Source organism: Pinus tabuliformis, chromosome 3_2 (genome assembly GCF_031772625.1).
Source record: "Pinus tabuliformis cultivar Carrire ecotype Pingquan chromosome 3_2, CPIR1, whole genome shotgun sequence".
NCBI classification, from domain to species: Eukaryota; Viridiplantae; Streptophyta; class Pinopsida; order Pinales; family Pinaceae; genus Pinus; species Pinus tabuliformis.
The window spans coordinates 783683927-783696625 of NC_142302.1; the positions used below are offsets into that span (position 1 = coordinate 783683927).

The 12699-nt window shown below is 35.2% G+C and overlaps 3 pseudogenes; 1 reads left to right on the forward strand and 2 right to left on the reverse strand.

Moving 5' to 3' along the window:
* The first annotated feature begins 213 nt into the window (after positions 1 to 213).
* LOC149182947 (adenosylhomocysteinase pseudogene) lies at positions 214 to 4477 on the forward strand (annotated as a pseudogene).
* Positions 4478 to 8057: 3580 nt separating this feature from the next.
* Positions 8058 to 10538, reverse strand: LOC149182948 (adenosylhomocysteinase pseudogene; annotated as a pseudogene).
* Positions 10539 to 12037: 1499 nt separating this feature from the next.
* LOC149182949 (adenosylhomocysteinase pseudogene) lies at positions 12038 to 12466 on the reverse strand (annotated as a pseudogene).
* Between the last annotated feature and the right edge of the window lie 233 nt (positions 12467 to 12699).

Consider the following 12699-nt stretch of genomic DNA (forward strand, 5'->3'; position numbering starts at 1 on the left):
TCTCTTTCTTATTTTGCAGTTTGACAACTTGTATGGATGTAGGCACTCTCTCCCAAATCATCTTATGAGAGCCACAAATGTCATGATTGCTGGTAAGGTTGCTATTGTTTGTGGGTTTGGAGATGTTGGCAAGGGTGGTGATATAGCCTTCAAGTCACTGGAGTGAGGGTTGTTGTTATAGAGATTGATCCTATCTGTGCCCTGCAAGCGCATATGGAAGGCCTTTCTATTCTCACCCATGAGGATGTAGTTAGCACTGCTGATATCTTTGTGACAACCACTGGAAACAATGACATCATCATGGTAGATCACACGAGGAAAATGAAGAACAATGGCATTGTTTGTAACATCGGTCACTTTGACAACAATATTGATATGCAAGGCCTTGAAACTTTCCATGTCGTTAAGAAGATTACCATCAATCCTCAGACTGATAGGAGGGTGTTCACTGACACCAACAATGGCATCATTTTTCTTGCAGAGGGACGTCTGATGAAATTGGGTTGTACAAGTGGCCACCCATGTTTTGTCATGTCTTGGTCCTTTACAAACGAGGTAAATATTTCTAATGACCTGCAACCATTAATTTTACATACTAGATTGCTCAGGCATACCAATCCCTTGATTATATTGTTGTGTATGATCCATTCCTATTTGCTAGAAATCCCCATTCCCTGTACCTAGCCCCGTTACATTCAAACTCATGCAACATATGGTAGAGTGGGTCATGCATGTCATAGGAGTGTCCACTTTTAGCAATAAATGTCATAGCCATGCTCTCTCTGCTTTTTCATAAAAATTCTGCTATTTTTTAATATATGTTTTCAAGTGGGCATGGTGGGGATGTTGAGATCTCTTCTAGAGTTTTTGAAATGGGATATTTCTTATATGTTGTGATTTGGATTTGGATTCTTGCCTCATTTTGTTTTCTCTTGTTGTTTTTAATAGATGTTTTCAGGTAGATGCGTGATTTTTTAGATCTGGTCAGGGTGCTTTGAAGTAGGATCTTGTCTAGGTGTTGTGGTTTGGATTTTAAATTTGTTCTCATTTCATTTGAACTCACACTTTTCTGGTGGGTTTGTTGTTGTTTAGATCTTGACAGGGTGTTTGAGATGTGGAATCGTGATTAGTTGTTGTGTTTTTGGTTCTAGAAATGAGTTTTGTGGTTGTTTTAAAGCAGTTAGGATCTCATCATCAAGCTGTTATACAAATTTATAGTATAATATGGTAAATTTCAAACCGCTATTTATCAGTTTCGATAGTGTTATCTTATATATGTTTAGATCATTAGGACGTATCTTAATCTTAATGCTAATATTAATCATGCGATAGCAGCTTCCTCATGTTGGATCTGATGTGGCCTTGGGGGAATTTTGGTCTCATTCATGATGTTATGAGTTGCACTGCGCTTGTTAGTTGCCTTGATTCTTCGGTGTCATTGAGATCACATCGTGATTCTTTTGGCATAGTTAGCTTGCATTGCATTACATTTTAGGATTCACTAGTTTTCACTACATTAAAAAAAAATTCAATTTTCAGGGTGTTGAATCAATGTGAGTTCATGTTGGGTGTAGAAGAATCTTCATATTTGAAATCAAGGACCTTTACATATATTCAATTATCTGATTATGATGCATTAATGTTAGCTAAGGTTTTGAAAGATGATTGGACTTGTATCAAAGTTTTGAATTATCATGAATTATAGATCCAGGGCCATATTTCTCAGATCTTTTTTTCCTCAAAATTTTTCTATTTGAGATACAGTTTATGTTGATTCTGATTCTCTTTCTCCTTTTGTAGTTTGACAACTTGTATGGATGTAAGAACTCTCTCCCATAGGGTCTTATGAGAGCCACAGATGTCATGATTGCTGGTAAGATTGTTGTTGTTTGTGGGTTTGGAGATGTTGGCAAGGGTTGTGTTGTAGCCTTCAAGTCGCTGGAGCTAGTGTCGTTGTTACAGAGAATGATCTTATCTGGGCCCTGTAAGAACTTATGGAAGGCCTTTCTGTTCTCACCCTTGAGGATGTAGTTAGCACTGCTGATATCTTTCTGACAACCACTGGCAACAACGACATCATCATGGTAGATCACATGAGGAAAATGAAGAACAATGGAATTGCTTGTAACATCGGTCACTTTGACAATGACATTGATATGCAAAGTCTTGAAACTTTCCTTGGTGTTAAGAAGATTACCATCAATCATTAGACTGATAGCTGGGTGTTCCCTGACACCAATAGTGGTGTCATTGTTCTTGCAGAGGGACGTCTGATGAACTTGGGTTGTGCAACTAGCCACCCAAGTTTTGTCATGTCTTGATCCTTTACAAACGAGGTAAATATTTGTAATGAACTGCAACCATTTCTTGTACATACTAGATTGCTCAGCTATACCATTCCCTTGATTATATTTTTGCATATGATCTATTGCTATTTGCCAGAAATCCCCATTCCCTGTACCTAGCCCCATTACATTAAAACTCATGCAACATATGGTAGAGTGGGTCATGCATGTCATAGGAGTTTCCAATTTTACCAATTAATCTCATAGCCATGCTCTTTGTGCTTTTTCATAAACATTTTGTTGTTTTTTAATAGATGTTTTCAGGTGGGCGTGGTGGGGATGTTGAGATCTCATCTAGAGTTTTTGAAATGGGATATTTCTTATATGTTGTGATTTGGACTTGGATTCTTGCTTCATTTCTTTGTCACTTGTTGTTTTTTAATAGATGTTTTCAAGTAGATGCGTGATTTTTGAGATCTAGTCAGGGTGTTTTGAAGTAGTATCTTGTCTAGGTGTTGTGGTTTGGATTTGAAATTTGTTCTCATTTCTTTTGAACTCACACTTTTCTGTTAGGTTTGTTGTTGTTTAGATCTTGTGAGGGTGTTTGAGATGTGGAATCATGATTAGCTGTTGTGTTTTTGGTTCTAGCAATGAGTTTTGTGGTTGTTTCAAAGCAGTTAGGATCTTATCATCAAGTTGTTATACACATTTATAGTATAATATGGTAAATTTCACACCGTTATTTATCAGTTTTGACAATATTATCTTATATATGTTTAGATCATTAGGATATATCTTAATCTTAATGCTAATATTAATCATGCAATACGAGCTTCCTCATGTTGGATCCGATATGGCCTTGGGGGAAGTTTGGTCTCATTCATGATGTTATGAGTTTCACATCTCTTGTTAGTTTCCTTGATTCTTCAGTGTCATTGAGATCACATCATGATTCTTTTGTTATAGTTAGCTTGCATTGCATTACATTTTAGGATTCACTAGTTTCCACTACATTAAAAAAAATTGAATATTCAGGGTGCTAAATCAATGTGAGTTCATGGTGGGAGTAGAAGCATCTTCATATTTAAAATCAAGGACATTTACATATATTCAATTATCTGGTTATGATGGGTTAATATTAGCTAAGGTTTTGAAAGCTGATTGGACTTGTATCAAAGTTTTGAATTATTGTGAATTATAGATCTAGGGCCAGATTTCTCAGATCTTTTTTTTCTTCAAAATTTTTCTATTTGAGATGTAGTTTGTGTTGATTCTGATTCTCTTTCTTCTTTTGTAGTTTGACAACTTGTATGGATGTAGGCACTCTCTCCTACACGATCTTATGAGAGCCACAGATGTCATGATTGCTTGTAAGGTTGTTGTTTTTTGTGGGTTTTGAGATGTTGGCAAGGGTTGTGCTCCAACCTTGAAAGTTGCTCGAGCTAGGGTAATTGTTATAGAGATTGATCCTAAATGTGCCTTGTAAGCGCTTATGGAAGGCCTTGCTATTCTCACCATTGAGGATGTAGTTAGCACTGCTGATATCTTTGTGACAATCACTAGAAACAAGGACATCATCATTGTATATCAAATGAGAAAAATGAAGAACAATGTCATTGTTTGTAACATCGGTCACTTTAACAATGAGATTGATATGCAAGCCCTTGAAACTTTCCCTGGTGTTAAGAAGATTACCATGAAGTCTCAGACTGATAATTGGGTGTTCCCCGACACCAACAGTGGCAACATTGTTCTTACAGAGGGACATTTGATGAACTTGGGTTGTGCAACTGGCCACCCAAGTTTTGTCATGTCTTGCTCCTTTACAAACCAGGTAAATATTTCTAATGCCCTGCCACCATTTCTTGTACATACTAGATTGCTTAGGCATACCAATCCCTTGATTATATTGTTGTGCATTGTCCATTTCTACATAGGTGGATGTTCCATAGATGGTGGATAATCTCTACTTTTTGTTGTAGGTCATTGCTCAATTAGAGCTCTGGAAAGAGAAGAGATCATGGAAGTATGAGAAGAAGGTCTATGTGCTACTTAAGCATCTAGATGAGAAGGTGGCTGCTCTGCACTTTCCCAAGTTGGGTGCCAAGCTAACAAAGCTTTCTCCTGATCATGTAGAGTATATCAATGTGCTTGTTGAGGGACCTTACAAGCTTGCTCACTACCGATACTGAAAAGATCTGAAATTTGGGATGGCTTGTTGGACGAGTAGAAAATGTCCTCGCTGTTTCCAAAAAAAAGAAACTGTAGCATTTATTTTTGGCAGCTCCGTTGCTTTAAGGGACTTTACAAGCCTCCTGACTACATACTAAAGAGATGACATTTTGGGTGAGACTTGCTCGATGAGTATCAAGTAGCAATGCTCCTCGACATCTCCATTGTTTCGGTAGAATTATAATAAAATTTTTCCATAACTCTTCACGTAATTCTTTAAAGTGTGTTGGCTCAATGGAAGAATGCCTGCCTTACAAGGAGGTTGGTGGTTCAATTCCAGTGTGCACTAGCATGATTTAATCAACTATTTTGTAGTTTATTTTTTATTAAATGTTTTTATATCGATTTATTTTAATGGTGATATATTTCTGGATTCACTGTTTTATATTGTCTCTAGAGAGACAAAACTGATCTTTAAATAAAAAATTTATTGTCTCTAGAGAGACAATAGCTAGTATTAAAAACATATTGTCTCTAATCTGAGTGTTGTCTCTAGAGAGACAAAAATGAAATTGTCTCCTAAGAGACAATAATGCTTGTGTTATATATTGTCTTTATAGAGGCAAGTTTTTAAGACAATATTTTTTAAGACAATAATTTTTTAGATGCCCGCTTAGAGACAATACACAAGTTTTGTTTCGTCTCAAGTTAAGAAAATTTACCCAAAAATTGTCTCAAATATTTTCTTAAAACCCCCCTTTATGTAGTAGTGACAATACTGCAATTGGATGGATTTTCATGGAATTCAACTTCTGCTTTATTTTCCATGATAACTTATGGACTCAACTTGCTCCATTTATCATGGAAAATAAGAGAGAAGTTGAGTTCCATGCAAATCCATCCAATTGCACTATTATGGGAATGTAATATATGACATTGCTCAATGCCTACAGATTGTTGACATATCTGCTCAAGAAAGAGCCATAATGAATTATCATGTGTATGGGATACAAATTTATGGCATTATTGTATGCAACATCACTTTTTGAACCGAACATTGAATTAATATATTTATGAGCACTGATCCATTTTAAATAAGGATATGCCAGAGAGGTATCTAATTTCTCATCTTACAATAAATGCAAATCCAAGCCAACACCCTAACACTTAGCATGCCCCAATTATATAATATAAGAAAGTCGTAGGTATCCCAAAGGCGCAAAGGGGATCTAATGGATAGAACTCTCCATAGTCACAAGCCTTCCAATCAATATATAAATATATAAATGTAGATTTACTATAATTTTTAATTGGAAATCTTTAATTAAATAATAAAATATAAGTACATCTCTCCCAATCTATATTGCTTATTAGCATAATTCGATACCATCATAAGTCTCGCATTCTTTAACTAAGAATACTAGAGAATATGAAAGGTGCTACAAACCAACATATTTTTCAAACAACTAATCCAACATCAGTACCTTATAACTTTTTCATGAACATATCAGATTTAGAAACATTTGAAAAATGGTTTGCAAGATTAATATGAAAATCTATATCCAAGAGTGCAGTATCTCATGGGAAATCTGGTCAGCGACGATATCCACTATGGGAGTGTGTGGAAAGAGTGATAGGACTTCACTTTTTTGAATTTTTTTGTGTTAAATGAGAAAAACCAATATTAATGGAGATATTGGTATTTTTTCCTAAATTTTGTGAAGTGAGTAAAAGTAGCTTTAACCATTCACCTCAAGATGTTTCTTACAATATAATTTCCTAAGTCTATTTAATATCTTCATTATCATAAACACCAACCTATATCCATCTTAACCCACATCTACCAAGCTCTTAGAGGGATCAAGTGTATTTATCAGTATCAAGCACTTGGTAGATCCGCAGTTAAGATGGATCTAAGTTAATAGAATTTCCGCCTTTAAATAGTCTATGCTCACATGAATACCATGGTATTACCATGGGTCAATACCATGAGTTATCATAATACCAGAGCTTAAAAACTACTAGTAGTAATTTATAAAAATTACTAGAATTAATAATTGATATATATATATATATATATATATATATATATATATATATATAAATATATATATATACTTTAACGGAGTTAAATTTTTTACGTGATGTTAAATTAGAAGATCCATCTTTACTCTTGATCTACCAAGCGCCCAAAGGGATCAAATATTTTTTACTCTATGCTAAGTAGATGTAGAGTAAAGATGGATCTATTGTCGTTTAATTCCCCCTTTTAAATAGTCTGCATTCCACTTGAATAGCATGGGTCAATACCATTGTATCTAAATACCATGGGTCAATACTAATATTAGAGTTAATAATTTTTTTTGCATGGTATTAATAATAATTTGGTCCATGGTATTTGGGCCATACACTTCACCTAAATAAAACCTCTTTTTTGAGTGTACTTAAATATAAGGTGACTTATGGAGTAAATATAAAAAATGTAAAAAATGTTTTATTTATTTACCATACATCCACTTTATTTATATTTTTATTTATTTACCATACATATATTTTGGGTGTTTGTAAACCTCTTTATATTTTAAATTTATATTATGTTTATATTTACTAATAATTAGATTGATTTTTAAATAGGGCCAACATGCCAACATTAGATTAGAAATGTTAAATTTTGAGCATTTCGTTTACATGTTTAATTTTTATGTGAAATCTACCCCCATACTGGGTTGTTTACATTTACGTTATAAGGGGGGGGGGGGGGGGGGGGGGTTTTAAGACAATATTTGAGACAATTTTTGTGTAAATTGTTTTAACTTGAGACAAAAAAAAACTTGTGTATTGTCTTAAATATTTTCTTTAAGGGGGTGTCTCAAAAATTATTGTCATAAAGATTATTGTCTTAAAAAATATTGCCTTAAAGATTATTGTCTTAAAAAGTTGTCTCTATAAAGACAACATATAACACAAGCATTGTTCTCTCTTAGGAGACAATTTCATTTTTATCTCTCTTGAGACAATTTCATTTTTGTTTCTCTAGAGACAACACTCAGATTAGAGACAATATGTCTTTAATACTAGCTATTGTCTCTCTAGAGACAATAAATTTTTTATTTAAAGATCACTTTTGTCTCTCTAGAGACAATATAAAACAATGAATCCATAAATATATCACCATTGAAATAAATCGATATAAAAACATTTAATTAAAACTAAACTACAAGATTGTTGATTAATTCATGTTAGTGCATAGTGGAATCAAACCACCAACCTCCTGCTTGGAAGGAAGCAACTCTTCCATTGAGCTAGCACACATTAAAGAATTGCGTAAAGTGTTATGGCAAAATTTAATATAATTCTACCCAAACAATGGAGATGCCGACAAAGAGAGGCCAGATCTTTATATGTCAAGGAGAATTTCTACTTGATACTCACTAAACAGGTCTCACCCAAAATGTCATCTCTTCATTATGTAGTAAGGAGGCTTGTAAAGTCCCTTAAAACAGAGGAGCTGCCAAAAATAAATGCTAGAGTTTCTTTTATTTTGAAACAACGATTACATTTGCTACTCGTCCAAGAAGCCATCCCAAATGTAATATCTTTTTAGTATTGGTAGTGAGCATCCTTGTAAGGTCCCTTAACAAGCACATTGATATACTCTTCCTGATCAGGGGAAAGCTTTGTTAGCTTGGCACCGAACTTGGGCAAGTGCAGAGTAGCCACCTTCTCATCTAGATGCTTAGGCAACACATAGACCTTCTTCTCATACTTCCCTGATTTCTTCTCTTTCCAGAGATCTAATTGAGCAATGACCTGCACCAAAAATTAGAGATTATGCACCATCTATGGAACATCCACCTATGTAGAAATGGATCATACACAACAATATAATCAAGGGATTGGCATGCCTGAGCAATCTAGTATGTACAAGCAATGGTTGTAGGGCATTAGAAATATGTACCTAGATTGAAAAGGAGTAAGACATGACAAAAATTGGGTGGTCAGTTGCACAACCAAAGTTCATCAGACGTCCCTCTGCAAGAACAATGATGCCACTGTCGATGTCAGGGAACACCCACCTATAAGTCTCAGGCTTGATGGTAATCTTCTTAACACCAGGGAAAGTTTCAATGCCTTGCATATCAATCTCATTGTCAAAGTGACCGATGTTACAAACAATGGAATTGTTATTCATTTTCCTCATGTGATCTACCATGATGATGTCGTTTTTGCTAGTGGTTGTCACATAGATATCACCAGTGCTAACTACATCCTTAAGGGTGAGAATAGGAAGGCCTTCCATAAGTGCTTGTAGGGCATAGATAGGATACATCTCTGTAACAATGACCCTAGCTCCAACGACTTTCAAGGCTACAATATGACCCTTGCCAACATCTCCAAACCCATAAACAACAATAACCTTACACACAATCATGACATCTGTGGCTCTCATAAGACCATTTGGGAGAGAGTGCCTACATCCATACAAGTTTTCAAACTGCAAAAGAAGAAAGAGAATCGGAATCAACACAAACTACATCTCAAATAGAAAAAAATTGAAGAAAACAAAGATCTGAGAAATCTGGCCCTGGATCTATAATTCACAATAATTCAAAACTTCGATACAAGTCCAATTAGCTTTCAAAACCTTAGCTAATATTAACCCATCATAACCATAAAATTGAATATATGTAAATTTCCTTGATTTTAAATATGAAGATGCTTCTACACACACCATGAACTCACATTGATTCAGCAACCTGAAAATTGATTTTTTTTAATGTAGTGGAAACTAGTGAATCCTAAAATTTAATGCAATTCAAGATAACTATACCAAAAGCATCATGATGTGATCTCAATGACACCTAAGAATAAAGGAAACTAACAAGAGGAGTGCAATTCATAACACCATGAATGAGACCAAAATGCCCCCCAGGCCATATCAGATCCAACATCAGGAAGCTGGTATCACATGACTAAGATTAGCATTAAGATTAAGATATGTCCTAATTATCTAAACATATATAAGATAATACTATCAAAACCGATAAATAGTGGTTTGAAATTTACCATATTATACTATAAATCTATATAACAGTTTGATGATGAGACCCTAACTGCTTTAAAACAACCCCAAAACTCATTTCTAGAACTGAAAACACAACCGCAAATCATGATTCCACATCTCAAACACCATGAAAAGATCTAAACAACAACAAACCCACCAGAAAAGTGTGAGTTCAAAAGAAATGAGAATAAATTTCAAATCCAAACCACAACACCTAGACAAGTTCCTACTTCAAAGCACCCTGACCAGATCTTAAAAGTCACACATGTACCTGAAAACATCTATTAAGAAACATCAAGCAACAAAGAAATGAGGCAATAATCCAAATCCAAATCACAACATATAATAAATATCCCATGTCAAAAACTCTAGAAAAGATCTCAACATCCCCACCACGCCCACCTCAAAACATCTATTAAAAAATAGCAGAATTTTATGAAAAATCACAGAGAGCATGGCTATGACATTAATTCGTGAAATTGGACACTTCTATGACATGCATTACCCACTCCACCATATGTTGCATCAGTTTTAATGTAACGTGGCTTGGTAAAGGGAATGGGGATTTTTGGCAAAGAGCAATGGATCATACGCAACAGTATAATCAAGGGATTGATATGCATGAGCAATCTAGTATGTACAAGCAATGTTTGCAGGGCATTAGAAATACGTACCTGGTTTGAAAAGGAGTAAGACATGACAAAACTTGGGTGGTTAGTTGCACAACCCAAGTTCATCAGACGTCCCTCTGCAAGAACAATGATGCCACTGTCGGTGTCATGGAATGCCCACCTATCAGTCTCAGGCTTGATGGTAATCTTCTTAACACCAAGGAAAGTTTCAAGGCCTTGCATATCAATCTTGTTGTCAAAGTGACTGATGTTACAAACAATGGCATTGTTCTTCATTTTCCTCATGTGATCTACCATGATGAAGTCCTTGTTGCCGGTGGTTGTCACAAAGATAACAACAATGCTAACTACATCCTCAAGGGTGACAATAGGAAGGCCTTCCATAAGCACTTTCAGGGCATATATAGGATTAAATCTATAACAATGACCCTACCACCAATGACTTTCAAAGCTGCAACACAACCCTTGCCAACATCTCCATACCCACAAACAACAACAACCTTACCTACAATCATGATATTTGTGGATCTCATAAGGCCATCTGCGAGAGAGTGCCTACATCCATACAAGTTTTCAAACTGTAAAAGAAGAAAGAGAATCAGAATCAACATAAACTGCATCTCAAATAGAAAAAATTTGAAGAAAAAAAAATATGAGAAATCTAGCCCAGGATCTATAATTCACAATAATTCAAAACTTTGATACAAGTCCAATCATCTTTCAAAACCTTAGATAATATTAACCCATAATAACCAGATAATTAAATATATGTAAAGGTCCTTGAGTTTAAATATGAAGATGCTTCTACACCCACCATGAACTCACATTTATTCAGCACCCTGAAAATTGATTGTTTTTTAATGTAGTGGAAACTAGTGAATCCTAAAGGTAGTGCAATGCAAGCTAACTATACCAAAAGCATCATGATGTGATCTCAATGACACTGAAGAATCAAGGCAACTAACAAGAGGAGTGTAACTCATAACACCATGAATGAGACCAAAATTCCCCCAAGGCCATATCAGATCCAACATTAGGAAGCTGGGATCACATGATTAGGATTAGCATTAAGATTAAGATACATCCTAATTCTCTAAACATATATAAGATAATACTGTCCAAACTGATAAATAACGGTTTGAAATTTACCATATTATACTATCAATATATATAACAGTTTGATGATGAGACCCTAAATGCTTTAAAACAACCCCAAAACTCATTTCTAGAACCAAAAACACAACAACTAATCAAGGTTCCACATCTCAAACACCCTGACAAGATCTAAACAACAACAAACCCACTAGAAAAGTGTGAGTTCAAAAGAAATGAGAACAAGTTTCAAATCCAAACCACAACACCTAGACAAGATCCTACTTCAAAGCACCCTAACCAGATCTCAAAAATCACGGATGTACCTGAAAACATCTATTAAAAAACAACAAGTGATAAAGAAATGAGGCAAGAATCCAAATCCAAATCACAACATATAAGAAATATCCCATTTCAAAAACTCTAGACAAGATCTCAACATCCCCATCATGCCCACCTGAAAGCATCTATTAAAAAACAATAAAATATTTATGAAAAAGCATAAAGAGCATGGCTATGACATTAATTGGTGAAATTGGACACTGCTATGACATGCATGACCTACTCCACCATATGTTACATGAGTTTTAATGTAACAGGGCTAGGTACAGAGAATGGGGATTTCTGGCAAATAGAAGTGGATCATACACAACAATATAATCAAGGGATTGATATGCCTGAGCAATCTAGTATGTACAAGCAATGGTTGAAGGGCATTAGAAATATTTACCTAGTTTTTAAGGAGCAAAACATGAAAAAACTTGGGTGGCCAATTGCACAACCCAAATTCATCAGACGTCCCCCATAAGAACAATGATGCCACTCTTGGTGCCAAGGAAGACCCACCTATCAATTTGAGGCTTCATGTTAATCTTTTTAATGCCAGGGAAAGTTTCAAGGCCTTGCATATCTATCTCATTGTGAAAGTGACTGATGTTACAAATAATGGCATTGTTGTTCATTTTCATCATGTGATCTACCATGATGATGTCCTTGTTGCCAAAGGTTGTCACAAAGATATCAACAATGCTAACTACATCCTCAAGGGTGAGAATAGGAAGGCCTTCCATAAGCGCTTGCAGGGCACAGAGAGGATCAATCTCTGTAACAATGACCCTACCTCCAACGACTTTCAAGGCTGCAGCACAACCCTTGCCAACATCTCCAAACCCATAAACAACAACAACCTTACCAAGAATCATGACAGTTGTGGCTCTCATATTACCATCTGGGAGAGAGTTCCTACATCCATACAAGTTTTCAAACTGCAAAAGAAGAAAGAGAATCATAATCAACACAAACTGCATCTCAAATAGAAAACTTTTGAAGAAAAAAACGATCTGAGGAATCTGGCCCTGGATCTATAATTCACAATAATTCAAAACTTCGATACAAGTCCAATAAGCTTTCAAAACCTTAGCTAATATTAACCCATCATAACCAGATAACTAAA